The 15,683-nt window shown below is 41.2% G+C and overlaps 1 protein-coding gene across 4 annotated transcripts in view; it reads left to right on the top strand.

Moving 5' to 3' along the window:
* The first annotated feature begins 546 nt into the window (after positions 1-546).
* TGFBR3 (transforming growth factor beta receptor 3) overlaps positions 547-15,683 on the top strand; it is a 130,263-nt gene continuing 115,126 nt past the window's right edge. For 2 of the 4 annotated variants that reach the window (XM_074832473.1, XM_074832470.1), the window contains exon 1: positions 6,179-6,397. The gene's annotated coding sequence lies outside the window, so the exon portion shown is untranslated. Of the gene's footprint in view, positions 588-6,178; positions 6,398-7,194; positions 7,241-15,683 lie in introns of those variants that run through there. The other 2 variants (XM_074832471.1, XM_074832472.1) reach the window with 2 other exon arrangements.

Genomic DNA, 15,683 nt, shown 5'->3' with positions numbered 1-15,683 from the left:
TACTTTGTCTTGCATTCCTTTCTTTCACTTACCTTTGCTAATTGAAGTTGTTAGTTCTCTATGCAGCAACTTTGTCTTGATGTTTTTCAGTAAAACATTTGGCACCCTGTGGATATTATATAAATAAAAAATAATAAAGTAATTAAGCCATTGTATACATGAGAAGATTTTAGCCTGTGATATTTATGTCTTGGCTGCTAAGAATTCCACCCATAATATGGTCTTGAAACCACAAGCATGCAGTATAAAGTTCATAACAGAATACAGCAGTTTGGGACCCGATTCTGCAAACCACATTTGCAATTTTAGTCATGTGTATAATTCCATATTTTATATATGAACAGGGGTGAATGAGTTATTTAATACGTGGGCTTGAATCTGAAAGTATGTGTATATGTTAATAATTAAATATTTTATATTACTAAGTTTTAGGTGTGCTATGAATAAACTTAAAGAGAATTGTCCAGAACTGAAGAGTTTAAAGTCACCTTCTGCTTATTTGATTAGGTTTGGGATTGGGCTCTAAACAGACAACATGCAGTATGAGGAGTGGGATCCAGCCAGGAAGAAGTGATTGAGCAGTGAAGGTATGCTAGTTTCACATTTTTCTTGTTTGATCTTTTGTTGACTTTTCCCTTCTCTCATACAATCTCTCTTTCTTTCCTCCCTCTTCTGGTCTGTTGTGTTTGCACTTGTTAGGTTGAGGACCTATAAACATCTTATCAGAAAAATGTTGGAAGGAGGTTAAGGGACATATCAGAGTCAGTAAAGGAGGAGTGCTTGGGTATAGGGGAGCCTGTGTAAGGCATGCAGGTCTGAATGGGAGGCACAAAGACAATGGTTAGTCATGCTGGAGGGTTTTAGTCTTTTTCCTTCCTTTTTTAAATCTGAAATCTTTAAGAATGTGTTATTTGAACTGGATATGTAGCATTGGCTTTGGGTTCAAAACCCATGGTACCTTCCAGGATTGGGTTGTATGTGATTTGTTTGTGTTTGGACTTATTCCAGGTTTGCTGCTGCACTTGAAATTCATTCCCTGCCTTAATCCAAAGTAACTTTCAAGTGTAGACAAGCCTAACAGTTCAACACTAACGTTTACTTACCTTTGGCAAAAGTTTTGGGTGTTCAAGGAATGCAGGATCATTCAGTAAGGAATGTAGTATTTTACCTCATTAGTTTATATTAATGAGTTATTTCCTAAGAACCTTTTAATGGCTTAATTTTATTAACTGAGCCTTCCTATTAAAGATTGTATGGGTAGAGTCATATAACTGTAATGATGGAGTTACTGCAGCATAACAACCCATACCTAGTCAGTGACCTACAGTTAAGGCTTAGACCTTCCCTTTCCCTGCCTCCAGCTGCACAATAAAGCACTTCATCGTAAATCAGAAAGTTAATTTTAAATAGTAGCATTTTACCTCAGAGAGGGACAGAATGGGTGACCTGGGCCATAACTGGACTCATCTGAACATACTCCTTGTGCTTGTCCAATTCCAAACCAGTTTTATGTATAAGATATCCTTGCAGGATGCCATTTCATTAATTCCTTTTTAAAAATTTAGTGAATTAGGATATTTACTCTTTTCTGGACTTTCAAAACTACCAATGCTTCTTTAGTATTTCAAGAACATGGCTGCTTGCCTGCTTTCTGGATCCAGGGTAATAGAACCAGTGTTGACTTAATGTAGAGCATGACCTATAAATTTAAAAACAAACAATCCAACAGTTCTTAGAACAGTGTGGTTCTTCCTATCTTTGATTTCTTTTAGCCTTGAAAAGATTCTTGGCACTGTATGAAGTAAGACAGAGTTTTGTGAGAATTAGTCCTTACTAATGTCCGAGAATAATTCTTGTGATCTTGAAATACTTTGACAAGAAAACATTTTCATACTAAGTTGCTCATTTATGGAAGGCTGTGCTTTCAGGGTTATAATCTCCAAGTCAATTTGAGAATAAACATTTTGTAGAGCTTTTGTACTGTCCTTTCTTTTGGTGGGTGAAGTACTTTTAAATAATGCTATAAATAGGCACGTGATCATCAGATGCCTGCATCCTGCAGTGACTATTTAAAGCCCACTTGTGGTAGTGGATTCATCCTAAGAATATTTTCATTAGTAGGAAGTATATTCAGTGCTGTACCAACTACAGCATGTAGTCCTTAGCTCCATGTTTAGTCCCAAGGCCCCAGTCTAGCTCCTTACATAAGGCAGAGTGGATTCTGTGTTTCTTAAAACTGCGGAAATTACCCAGGCAATAGTGTTTTTAGTATGGTAAGGTTTTGAGAACAAGTGAACTCTAATTCTGTCATTAAACTCCAATGTACTAAAAAATGTTAGTTTAAGTGAAATTTGATTTCACAAGAAGTTAAATGCTGTGGCTTTGGTTCAATAAAACAGCATTTGTTAACTATAACACTGTGTGATCTTCAGTAGTGTCTGCTTAGAATTATGTGCTTAAAGTTGTTTGTTAAATCAGTGGTAAATGTGCTAAACTGAGCTTCTTGCTGGATATCCAGGATGTTGGGCATTCAAGAACCTGGCTGATGTGAAGGCTGTTAGGCTCTTTTAAACCCAGAGTAACACGGGAGGTGTCTGTACCTTATAACAGTGTGATGTGAAGACTTTTGACTTAGGGTTGATGAAGGCTGGTATATGTATGCTGCTTATTACTGTAAAGATCTAAAATAATATGAAGAAAAGCTGAGAGAGTTGAGGTTCTTGAGCATGGAGAAGAGAAGGCTCTGGGGAGATCTTATTGTACCCTTTCAGTACTTAAAGGGGGCTTATAAGAAAGATGGGGACAAACATTTCAGCAGGACCTGTAGCAATAGGACAAGGGGTAATGGTTTTAAACTGGAAGAGGGGAGATTTAGAGTAGATATAAGGGAGACATTTTTTACGATGAGGGTGGTGAAACCCTGGAACAGGTTGCCCAGAGAAGTGGTGGAAGCCCCATCCCTGGAAACATTCAAGACCAGGTTGGACGGAGCTCTGAGCAACCTGACGTAGTTGCAGATGTCCCTGCTCATTGCAGGGGGGTTGGACTAGATGATCTTTAAAGGTCCCTTCCAACCCAAACCATTCTATGATTCTATGAATATAGAATGGTATCCACATTAATAAACTCTGTCCTGGGAAGGATTAGTTTGTTCAGGTTGGATGCCATTCTGGCTTGGGTGACATGAATTCAGCTGACTCTTCAGTGCAGGTTAGAGCTTTATGACCATAATGTGAAGTTAGTAATTTAAGCTGGCCCTTAATTTTGTGTGAGTAGTAAATGAGTAGTTATTGTCCACAGAAGTATCCCTTCTGAATTTCATGGGCCTTGTATAAATAAAAACGTTGGTGCCGATGTCTCAGAATTGATGCTGTCTTTAAAAAAAAAAAAAAAAAAAAAAGAGAAAAAAAAGAAATTAAAGCTACCAAATTATGTTAATAGTTTTTACTTGGTGCATAGTTTTTAAGGTATGAATTGACATTTACTTAGGCTTAATTCTGTAGCACTCTGAAAACCTCTAAACCTCTTGCAAGAGAGAACTGTCACAGCTTTCGTACATCTTAGTGTTACATTGCTGGATTGGGCCAGTGTGTGCTAAGTGAAATAATCCTGCCCTGGACAAGAAGTTAATCACTAGATCAGCACATGCTTAAAAAGTAAATAGAAAGGTGAATTATGTATATAATTGTGTTCCACAGCTGCAAAGATTGAGCAGTACAGCTAAGATTACAGGAATTTTCCTTGGTTTTAATAGGAAATTAGGTGTTTCCTGTTTATTCTGCCATGAAATGTAAAAAAACAAATTTGCCAAAGCCAACTGTATATCATTATGTTCCTGGGTGAGCCAACACATGCACCTAATTGTACTTTTATGTGGCAGTTTTTTGTCTTCAGTCCTTGAACTTCATATACATCAACTCTCAGATGAGTTACATATTAGTTTATAACTAAAAATCAATGTTGAGCATGTCTTGGAAAGTCTTGAACTATTTCAGACACCAGGGGAAACAGTGTAAAGTCAACTATGGTCAAGGATGCTCAGTACCTAACAAAGTTGGCCCCAAGGACAAGAATCGGTTCTTAACCAACATCGGTGAAAATGGTGAAAATAATTTGGCTGGGCTCAGCCCTGTGTACAAAGAATTTGATTTTGCCGAGACTTGTGCACTCATCTGTCTTCACCCCCTTGAACAGCTCTTGTGGCTGCTCATTTGAGTGAACCTAATCTGTTTAATTTAATCTTTGCCAGATTGGCACTTAAATGGGTATTTAAAATAAAAATAATCGGTTTGCTTAAGTTTCAATCCCATTTTCAATCAGTGCTCTGGAATTTCAGCTAGCGGAAATCTAGTAGACACACAATATGCATTGAAATATATACGTTGCATTTAGTGCTGTAGAATATTAATTTTCTTCTTTGTTGAAGGGACTTCCCCCACCTCCACATCTCTCCTTGCAAAGATTGTGCATCCTACATATAGACTGAGAGTGATAAGAGAGGAGTATGTCATGCTCCAACATGCGCAACTTTTCAAAAATTGTGTAAGTGGGCTTAGGCTGTCAACAAGCAGTCTGAACTTGTATTTTACTTGTTTCTGCAGGTTTTATAAGCCTGTTCGTGGAAATATTTGATGTAGACTAAATGCTTATTTATAGCAACCTTCGATTTACTTGCTAGAGGTCTCTTATATACAGATAATGTGGACGTTTTGAGGCCTAGTCTTCGGGGGTGCTCAGCACTTCCCAGGACCCGGCCCTTTACTGATGTATGGTACGTGCAGCAGAACTGTACAAGTAAGACTTGTCCAAATAGGTAGAGATCAAAATTAAGTATAAGTGACAATGGTTTATTCTAGGTTGCAAACTGGCATTTCAGGCATGGCTAAATTGTGTCTGAACTCTTTTAAGACACCTTTTGGGTAGATGCAAGAACTCAGCATTGATGATTCAGGGACAAATGGCCCAATTTGTTAATGAAGTCAAAACAGCACTAGAAAAAAAAAATCAACCACCCCCACTCCCCCCAGTAAAAAAGCAGATTAAACCAGTACAATTCTGTTGAAACATTCTGAAACCGCTCTGCATCTTCGCATGGTCTCCATGCCTATACAGGAATATTTGCTTGTTTGGATAATACAATGTTGTGATGGGAGCTTTGCTGTAATAATGCTTGCAAAGGGCCAATAGTGCTAAGAATTACCATGACTTTTAAAGGCTGTATAGGTAATGAGAACAGCAGAGCAGCACAAACCTGTCTTTGTACTCTTAGGAAGCTGTGTCAGAAACTAATTCTCTGCTCATCCTTGCTGAAGCAGAAGACGATTGTTGAGCCGGGCTATGGGTGGAAAGGTTTCACCTGTGATGCAGCTTCCTTAATGGCAGTTTGCTCCAAAATTAAATAGTCTTGACATTGAGACTGAAGTTTTGACAAGCTTCAAAGTGTATTCTGGAGTCTTCACAAGTTTAAAAGTGTATTCTGTACTATACAACCTTTTCTGCTGTCTTCTATCACAAAGTAACAAGCCGCGCATGGTCTGGACTATTCTGCCCAGTGTATACCCCGGCAGCTGCGTGGGGTTGACTGGAACTCCCTGACGGAGGCTTTGGGAGGGGATCAGCGGCCTTCCCAGCGCGGGTGGCTGCGCTCGGGGGGCGGCCCGGCCTCGCTCCGGCCCTCTCCGGCCGCGGCGGGAGCAGCGCCGGGCTCCGGCCGCCTCCACCGGCCGCTCCGGGGACGGGACCTTCGTGCTGCACCGGTGCTGAGGTGCTCGTTCATACCGCGGCTTGTACTTAGCGTCCGGTATTGCGGACGAGTGCAGACGGAATTATCTGCCGTGATGTGCCGGCTGCTTTGCCTGTGTTTCAGCGCAGACGCTCGGCAGCTGGTGCGGCTGCGGGCCGGAGCTGCCCTGTGCGGCGGGGCTACCGCCGTTGTGCCCCCTGGCCCCGCTCCCGGCTGCGGCTGCCCGAGCCGCCGGGCTCCGCGCCCCGCGCGGGGGCTCCGCTGCAGGCCGGGGGCGCGCGGGGCCCGGGACGGGGCGGGCGCGAGCGGCCGTCACGGCGCCGTCCCCGCCCCGCGCCCAATGGCGGCTGGGTGCCGCCCCCCGTCCGCCCCGCCCCGCCCCGCCGTGTGCGCGGCGCTGCAGCGCCATGGGGTTACTCGCGGGCTGGGGGCCGGGCGGGCGGCTGCGCGCCTCCTCCGCCACCGCCTCCCGCGCACCGCGGGCCGGGCAGTAGTGGCCGGCGCTGGGCGGCCTCGGTGAGGGCTGCCCTCCCGTCCCGTCCCGTCCCGTCCCCGCCCTCCCTCCCGCCCGGCCGGCGCCGCCGTGCCCATGGCGTAGCCGCGCTGCTGCGCGCCTGCCCCCGCGGGACGCGGCGTGGACAGACCTGCTGCCAGGTGGGTGCGGCGGCCGCGACCCCCACCCCGCCGGCGGGCGGCCCGGGCCGAGGGGAGGCGCCGGGCGCCCCGCAGGGATGCGCCGGGCGTTGGGGCGGGCGCGGGGTGTGCTCCCCGCGACATGTCACCCTGAGCGGGGGCAGCAGCGGGCGGCGGCGGCGGCGGGAGGGTCCCCGGGGGGCGCCGCCGGCCTCCGCGGAGCCGCCCGGCTCGGGGGTGCGGGACCTGCGCGGGGGTGAGACGGGCAGTGTCCGCGCGTGGGCGCGTGTGCGGTGCGGAGCGCTGGAAGCGGCTCGCCCGTGCGGGCTCCGTGTGGGAATGAAGCGGGGAGCCGTGCGGGGGCCTTGGGGCGAGTGAAAGCTGCAGGTGTCCCAGCGAAACTCGTCTGGGTCAGGCTGGTCGGAACGTGCTGGGCCAGGTGACTCACCCAGTGAAACCCTTTAGAGGTGCTAACGCCACTGTGCGTGTCGGGGTCATTGTACCTGCAATGAGGCCAGCTGGGAACTTAGTAATGCACGAGCAGAGTGTAAATTCAGCACATGGGAGAATACTATAAAGGCTGACATCGTGTCACTCGTTATAGTTTCACTGCGGAGTTGCTGACCTGTGGGATTTACCGTTGTGCATTTTGCAGGGGATGTACTGGGGTTGATTCACTGCAGCCTTCCGAGCACGTCTCTCCTAGCAATAACCATAATATGCCATCAAGGTTACATGTAAATGAAGTAACTTTTTAAACTTTCCTCAGTTTCAGATGTGCTTGTAATTCCAAAGTTATTGTCATTGAAGTCAAATGGTATGGGAGATGATACTTCTTGTCTTTTTCAAAATAAAGGACTTCAGGTATAGCTGCATGTGTGGTTATGCCTTTTCCACTTGCTGTGGATGTAACTAGATATAAATCTGTTTATTTCAGTTCTATTAAGCTGTAGCTGTTATAATTTAATTGCTATCATTTATTGTTTTCTTCTCAAATGTATGGTCATCAGCATAGTTCAGCTTTTACGAAAACCTCTCGATAGAGTTTGTAACCTCTTAGAAAGAGACTTGGATGAACGAGTGCCATGATTTTGTTCTCAGAAAGAAATTTTTTTGGTTGGGTCTGTATTTATACCAAACTAAGTATTTACCTTTTTTTTTTTTTTTGGATGAGGCCAAACAGGCTGATATTAGACCCCCTCTGGGGAGAAAACCCAAAGGGAGAGTGCCATTTGCGCTCTAATTGTGGGACCAGTTAGGTTCGACTCATAGTGACCTGGACCACTTGTTGCCATCATAGTCTCACATGTGAAAGACTTTAAAACTACGCGTGTAAATACAACTTCTTCCAAAGACAAAATCTATTTGTTTATCACTTCTTGCTAGGAATACTTTCTTCCCCTCCAGTCCAGATTTCTTCCATGAATGCTAGGGACAACATGAGTTGGTAGCTGGGTTTTAATTAGCACTGCACAGGTGTCCTGTCAAAGTATTTCCAACAAGAGTGTTAGCAAAATGTTAGTGGAAGATGCTTATTCATTTGAAGGCTCCGGTTTAACGCGTGGAAGCTTAAGAGGGCTTGAATTCTAGCTGAGGAGGAGCTGCCCTTGTTCGGACACAGACCTGGGCTGACACCAACCGCTCAGCATTCCCGGATAGCTGGGGGAGGAAGGGAGGGACGGGTGTTGGAGGGGGGGCAGGTTGTTGGCTTCCTTCAGTGAAGAGTCCTTTACTCTGAAACTTGCTTCCCCCAATTGTTTGCTATAGTCCAACGTTGTTAAGTTTAAAGTGACACTTCAATTTTTTTTCTTCTACCATGCTTTCTCCCTCTGGCGAGGTCTTGTTTGATCGTTAATTCTGATGGATGTTTTGCGTGTCCAGAGCTTCATCTAGTCAGAGTATGTAAATGATATCCACCATGGATGTGATTTCTTTTAAAAAGTAAGTTTCAATTTTTGTTCTCTGGCATGCAAAACATCTTTTAAGATCCCAGCATCTTGATGCCTACCTCTAGGAACAGTGTTTTGAAGTTAATTGCTAAACCAGCAGGGGGAACACAAAACTTTCTGTCAGTGAAGTCTCTCTTCCTACCACAGTTGCAACTTGTTAAAACTTTGGGCCTGTGATTTTGATAGTATTTCTTTAGAAGATGAATATCAATTTGCTCAAGGAAAAAAAAAAAAACAACCATACATTGGAAAAAATGCATTATTTTTGAATGCTTGTTTATTAGTTTGCTCTAGCAGGCATGTCTCCCACTCTTCTGAATGGAATTTTTGTCGGATTAGCCAGAACTGAACTTGAAAAAACATTGGAGGTTTATTTAAGTGAAATTTCTCTTTGAAGATGTTTGAGGTGAATTAATTAAACCCAAGAAATTATATTTTGAGTAATCCCATAAAATTTTAGATAACGAGCTAGAAAAAATATTTTCACAGTAAAACTACTACTGTATTACATTTATGATTGTATATAGAAATCTTGAGAGCTACAGCTGAGTCACAAAAAAAGTTGTATTCTCACAAGAAACTATTCCTAATATTTAGGGTTTCCATAAGAGAGAATATTTTTAGATATTCTCTTAGGTTTTAAGAAGTCATTACTAGCTTATTACTAGGTCAACTGACGTTCCCAGCACAGCTCAATAATGCTTTTTCTCTTTAATTTGTATTGGTGTAAAAATTGATGATGTCTTTTTTGCCGGGAATACTGAATGTAAAGGCAGTTGCCAAAGAAGGTTATCTGGATGACTTGAGTAGATCCATATTGCTTTCTAGTCTGTGAAGTCTGATGCAGCCAAATGGCAAATACTTAAGGTATATAAACAGATTGCTGAACGCTAAGTGAAGAATGGGAATTTGCAGCATGTCAGCTATTCCCCAGTAAGAGCCAGGGAATGGGCTCTTACCCTGCAGTAAATGTGAGATATCTTGCTGTTTATACCTGGGGTTAAGCTGTCTTTCACTGATGGTGGGGTCAAAACATGCCTGGGAGCACTTGCTACAGAGTAGCTGAATTGCTACTTGTGAGTGGTAACAATTGGATATTCTCCTAGCATTTGGTCTTAGAGCAAGGGGAGACAAAATACAGTTCAATTGATATTAACAGTCCCGGGTCAGGTTTAAAAGAAGATATGTAAGCTCCTCCGTCTCTGGCACTGACGGCATACTGAGGTACTAAATGAATCTTCTTTCCGTTGTTTCAGTGACCAGGAATGCATATATTCCAATAGCCACGCATTCTTCTCTAATAGCATTATCTGAAGTTGCCAAATACTGAAGGAGCAAAAGGATGTATCTTAAGTAAACATTGGTGATCTCCCTCTTCCCTCACTTTTGTGGAATCACAAAACTTTCTCCCCTGTACGGTTCTCTGAGATGCTGAAGTACATAGTTGGTAAAGTCAAAGTGAGATTTCTGTTTTAATGTTATTTGAAAATAGAACTAAAGCTTTGCCTGATTTGACTTAGGGTTCTTTTGTTTGATATCTCCAGTAATATTCTGCTAACATTTAAGACATGAATTACCAAGTCTTGGGCAGTTTATGTAGATCTCAAAAAATACTCTGTGGGAGACAGCTTGCAAATATCTTTGCAATCATATTACTTTTGATCTAGTTCCACAAAATATTTGTGTATTATAAATAGGCATTACTTCTATAGCAGTAATATTTGTGGTGATTAACAGCGGTATGCTAGTTTCTAGCCACTTCATGAATAGAAGCGTGTTTTGCCATAAAAACGTACTAGCAAAAAAGTAGTGCAATTGGAACTGCTTTATCCATAACTGTGGATTCACATTTTTATGTGCTGGCAGTCACCCAATAGAGCAACATTTCTTGCGCTATTACAGCAACAATTAACTCTATGGTAGCCAAACTGAAACAGATTTACACGTTTCTGGAAATCACTGAAAGAGGGACTTTAAAGCTGCTACTTAGTATATATCCCATATTTTTTATTTCCACTCTGACAAAGCAGATTTTTTTAAAAGAACATCCTTTATGACCTTGAGGATCTGAATAGTCAGCAGAGAACATTTTATATACTGCATTGTAAGTGTTATATTGTTGGATTGTACTGCTTACAAATAATTGTCTGGCAAAATATGCTAGTTTATGATGTATTTATAATGAAATAAATTAATTTACTGAGGGAAGTGTGAAAATCATTATTTCATATTAATTCTGTGGATAGTAGTTTAAAATGAGATATATCTGTTTATTGCTAACAAATTTAATTCTGTTATATTTAACACTTCTCTTTAATGGTCTGTCTAATTTCAATACACTAGTTGGTCAAGTTCAGATTTTTTTTCTGTTGTAATATGTTCTAAGATCTCAGGAGTCAGCTGGGAAGGGCCCCTCTTTTAAAAAAGTTTAGTTGTGACCTTGCAAGGGACCTGTTTAGATTGCAGGAGAATAGCTTATCTAGAGGTCATGGGTCTGGAACAGGTTAATTACAGAGCTAACGTATAGATTGTTTTTCTGCACAGAAGGCAGTAGGGGCTGTGATACATAAGGTAGCATTCATGATTCTGAAAAAAGAATGGCAATTCACACTCCCATTTCCTTTGTAAGCCTAAGCATTTTCTGTTGGAAATTAGTGAAGGTTGTGTGAATCAGGGACAATTAAAAAAATCTCAAAGTATCCAGTGAGTTTACTGTATAGTATAGATCTGCTGAATGCATGTATTTCTTTGCCAAGAAGGTAGAGGTGGATTGGGGACTGATATGTCCTCTTTTGTGATAGATTTATAAAAGTATTTTTTTAGACTATAGCTGCATTTACCATAGTTCTCAATCACATTGTGTCAGTGTTTTATCATCAAAGCAATACTTTGTTTTTGACAATGGTTTGAGTGAAGCAAAATTCTGTTTTGATTTAGAAAACAGCTATTATGTATGGTATTTGAAAACATAGGCCTTTTCTTATATTAAGGCTATTACATTAATGGACCAAGTCATTCCTCCAGTATGTACAGGTTGTGTTATGTGATGGATTAGTTCCTCACTTCAGTGTTTAAAATGACAAGTATTTCTGAATACTTGTAGATCTGGTGGTTCAGTTTGCTCCAGTGATGAGGTGCAGTGATTTTCTTGTGGCATACAAGATGCACAAATTATTTGTATGAATATAGGAATTTATTGTGGCCTTCCATCTCCCTAAACTTGTGTTTGAACCTTTTTACAGTCTTCATGTGTGCATGTAATATGAAATAATGAAAGGCAGGAAATTCTATGTGGTAAAAATTATATGGGAGTATATCTCTATTCTGAGTGGAACATGCCAGTGATGTGTATCTTGGTTGAAATAAATCCTCATCATCATGCTTATAAATGATAATTTTTATGAAAAAAGTTGTGCCTCAACCTGAATGTGTTTCTCTGCCCAACAAATTAAACTACACTGGTTATTTGGCAGACAACTAGGGAGAGGGTAGATTACTCCTACACAAAGGGAAGCTCCTTTTGACTCATTCTTTTAATTGTGTGGCACTTTAAGGTCTTCCCTATTTGTGTGGGAGAAGTTTCCTATCTTACAGATGCGTATCTGAAAATTTAGTGGCTAACAGCTAACTTTTGATAAACGTGTTTATCTTGTGTTCTTGTTTAGCAACCTGAAGAAATAATCTATTAATCTACCTGCTTTCTAGAGTATGCCTTATTCTAGAGAGCAAAATTCAATACATGCTGCGTTTGGTGTTGTTTTTTTCCCCAAATACTTACATCTTATAATATCTTATGGCCAGTAGTAGTAGTGGGGAGGGCTGATTTGTATCACCTCGTACAATTCCCATGTAATGGGAAATGCTGGTTTTCAATCCTGTTCAATTTGCTGACACCCCCACCCCCCAAAAGGATGGCATCCTTATATAGCAAATTTCTGCTTAATGCCATAGTCTTGCTTTTCACCCCTTATGGGTGTTTCACAATTATCCCAGAGAATTTTGAGTATTTGTAGGCCATGATTTCACAAACACTTTTCTAAATGTGTAGAGGTCATTTCAAGATTTGAAATCCAACAGAGATTGATGTAGCTTTTTCTCCTGGTAGGAAGGTTCCAGCTATTCTAGCTAGAATATTTCTAGGTACAGTTCTAAAGTTTTGTAGTTTAGTCTTGGAAAAATAACAGCATTGAGCATTCATTGACAGAATAATGTGCTGAAATCTTTTACCTTGAGTGGAAGAAGTCTTGCTGAGTTGTTGGTAACTTTCCATCCTGCTGTGGTTCCGTCTCCACAAGGAGATGCCTTCCCTAGGGTTATATCTATCTTGATAGGTACATTAGAGCTGTTAGCTGTTTAGTTTAGGTGTGCAATTAGAAACTGAGCCAAGTAAAACTTAAGATAAATTAAATTTGTGTGAGGTTGTTGGCTGCTACTGTGTTTGTGAAGAGTAAGATAGTCCAGTGCCAGGAAACCTATTCTGTTTCCAATTAGAAACCATTAAAAAAAAAAAAAAAAAAGTAATTAGGCCAAGGAAATTTAACTATGAGGAGGAAAGGTTGTAGAGATTTGTTTTCATGCAATTTATGATCTTCTTGTTCAGCCTGAAGATTCCTATGCCCTAGAAATGTTTTCGCTTCAGGGTAAACTTTTCAGAAGCGGCAGGTCCCATTTCAAAAACACGAGCCTGGTTCCTGTTAGTTGTGGTGAGATATTACTGTCCGAGTTCAGTGGGAACTTGAGTTTTATTTAAATGTAGGTTTGAGACTCATAGATTTCTTGGGCTGCCATGAAAACTTTAACCTAGTCTTTATGTATGTACATTTCTAGAAGTCTGCTCTTCAACTCTGCTCCCTGACTGTTCGTCAGGAAAGTGGTGTATAATTGTGCCACTGGTATTCCCTGATAAGAGCAGTGAGATTTTTTCATCCCTTTTATAACTAGAAGACAGAATCAGAACTGCCTAAAGTAGTGTTGTCTTTCTAGGTAGGTGTTAGGGGGGAGCTGCTGTGGCCATGTTGAGGTTCTGTTATGACTTTTTTGCTTGTGAAAGAATGGCCTACCTGTGAGTTGCACAGAAAATATGTGGTTGAAGCTGGTACTAGATTGCAGATTGCTCAAGCCATTATAGTACAAGAACTGTACAGCATCCCAATATCTTGCTTTCTCCACTCCCTTTAGAGATGCTCTGTTGTAGGATATCCCTGAGGAGTCCACATTAAAGCAGAAAAGTTCTGTTTCGGTACTTGAATTACACAGAGGGTGTTGGTCTTGTTAAACTCTGTCTTCAGTGCCATGTGTGCTCCTTTCTGTAGAGATTTGGTAACCTCTAGGAATTTCTGCTGTTGTCCAAAAGGAATCTGTTCCAGTCTCTTTCTCGTGGAAGAGTCTTGTGTATTCCTTCCACTAAGAGTCCTGAATGCATTTCCTTCCCTTCCACCTATTGAAACTCTCCTACATCCTGATACTGTAAGAGGCTATTCTCTTGTTTACATTTGGTAAGCAAAACCTTGCCCCTCAGCCTATAAAGATTCAGCTGCATACCTCCTTGCCTTTGGGGGAAGGGAAGTCCTGGGAACATACAACAGAATGATTTTTATCCTGTTTCTGTAAACTGTCCCTTTTGTGCTATATTGTGCAATGGTTATTCAGCTGAAACTTCCACAGTGTCTGGTGTCATGACTTTATTTTGCTGATCTAAACTCAGAGTAATTCAAGTCAGGTGATTAGAAACCAGAAGCTGGGAAGCTGAAGGGAAAGTTGGTTATGAAATGATACTGAGAATAGACACCCTCATTCAAACTGGAGCTTCATCCTAGCTGTGGGCAAAATACATACCAGGTAACAAAATCAACTTCAGTAAACCGTTAGTAAAAAGGTGGAATGGTTTCACATCTTTTATAGACTCATTTGTGTATATTTTGTGGCTTCCTGTAATTTGGCAGGCTACATTGTAATACGTTAATAAGAAAATAAATAAACAAAATGTTAAAACAAAAGTCACATGGAATAGAGGGGCACAATTGCTAAATGGCATAAAACATCTTCCCTTGGCACTTGTCCAGTTCCCATAGCCTTTAACTGTGACTTGTTGAAATGTCCCATTACAAGCACAGCAGCATGTGAACTGCAGGACATCAGAGTTACTTTTTCCCTGGGCTTTTGATATGTCAGGATTTTTAGTTTTATTACTATTCATATATTCTCTGAAAATGAAACCACTTTGTTGTTCCTAAAACAGAATCTGGCCCCTTAATAGTTTATGAATAAATTACCGGTTTGAATTTTGAATGGTGGAACTTCATGTATATGCCTTGGACATAGGCATTAAAAAATTAGATACAAATTTTCAATTCCACATTAATATTTGTTAACACTGTTAGCTGTCCAACTTGTATGTGTGCAAATAGTCCAGAATTGACAGAGGATAAATGTAATCTAATAAAAAAGAAATCTGCTAAAATGCATATTTAATAGGACTAGGGTTATAAATAAACTATTTCAAATAGTTCTATTTCTAAGTTTATAGAACTGCTTGTGTAGTTAACCATTTGTGAATTTTTTTAAATTGAGCTTGGATGTACTTGATTACAAATGATTGCCTTTTTTACTTGTGCGTGGAATGCATGTATTCATTGCATTCACGTAGAGAACCAACATGAACAAGTGGGAGAAAAACTGGTTAAATAAGTTAAATGGTTGCCATGCGTAAAACAAACAAACAAAAAGTGGAAAAGCTTTGGCCGTGAAGGCTTTCTTGGATGGCCTAGAAACTTGGGTTCATGTTGCTATGGCAAAACAACACAAAGGGACAGATCCTGCTGGCTTCGCTCGAGTATCCCCATTCACTTTGGTGGGACTTGTGACGTGACTTAGAGGAGGAGGATTTTTGGCTTGCTTTGGTAGAGAACTGTTTGTTACCAGTGTTGTAGAGAGCTGTGCAACCCCTGGCACCATGCATGGAAAGAGGAGGGAATTACCAGAGTCCATGTTGATAAGGAGGAGAGGAAGTGGAAGTTATTCTTTAGGCAGTAAAGGAAAAGGTTAGACAACGAGGAAGATAGAGTTAAGGCAAGGGAAGAACATGTATGGGAAGGGTAGGTGGTGAATAAAGAAACAGATGGTGACTATTGGGGAAAAGGCTTAAGGGAGCAGAAATAAAAGGGGAAAATAAAGCAATAAGAACCCAATTCAGCAATAAATGTGGCAAATTCCTGTGCTGTAGAAGCCTTTAATAAGAAACAGAAACACCCCCAAATCTGTGGCTGTGGCCACCTGCAGGCATATGTATTGCTACGTTGGACTGTGCAGAGAAGCTTTGAAAAAGTAGTAAAAAAAAAAAAAAAAATTATCTGGAGAAG

Source organism: Strix aluco, chromosome 8 (genome assembly GCF_031877795.1).
Source record: "Strix aluco isolate bStrAlu1 chromosome 8, bStrAlu1.hap1, whole genome shotgun sequence".
Lineage (NCBI taxonomy): Eukaryota > Metazoa > Chordata > Aves > Strigiformes > Strigidae > Strix > Strix aluco.
Note: the sequence above shows the minus strand (reverse complement) of the source record. Positions and strands in the feature narration are given on the sequence as shown.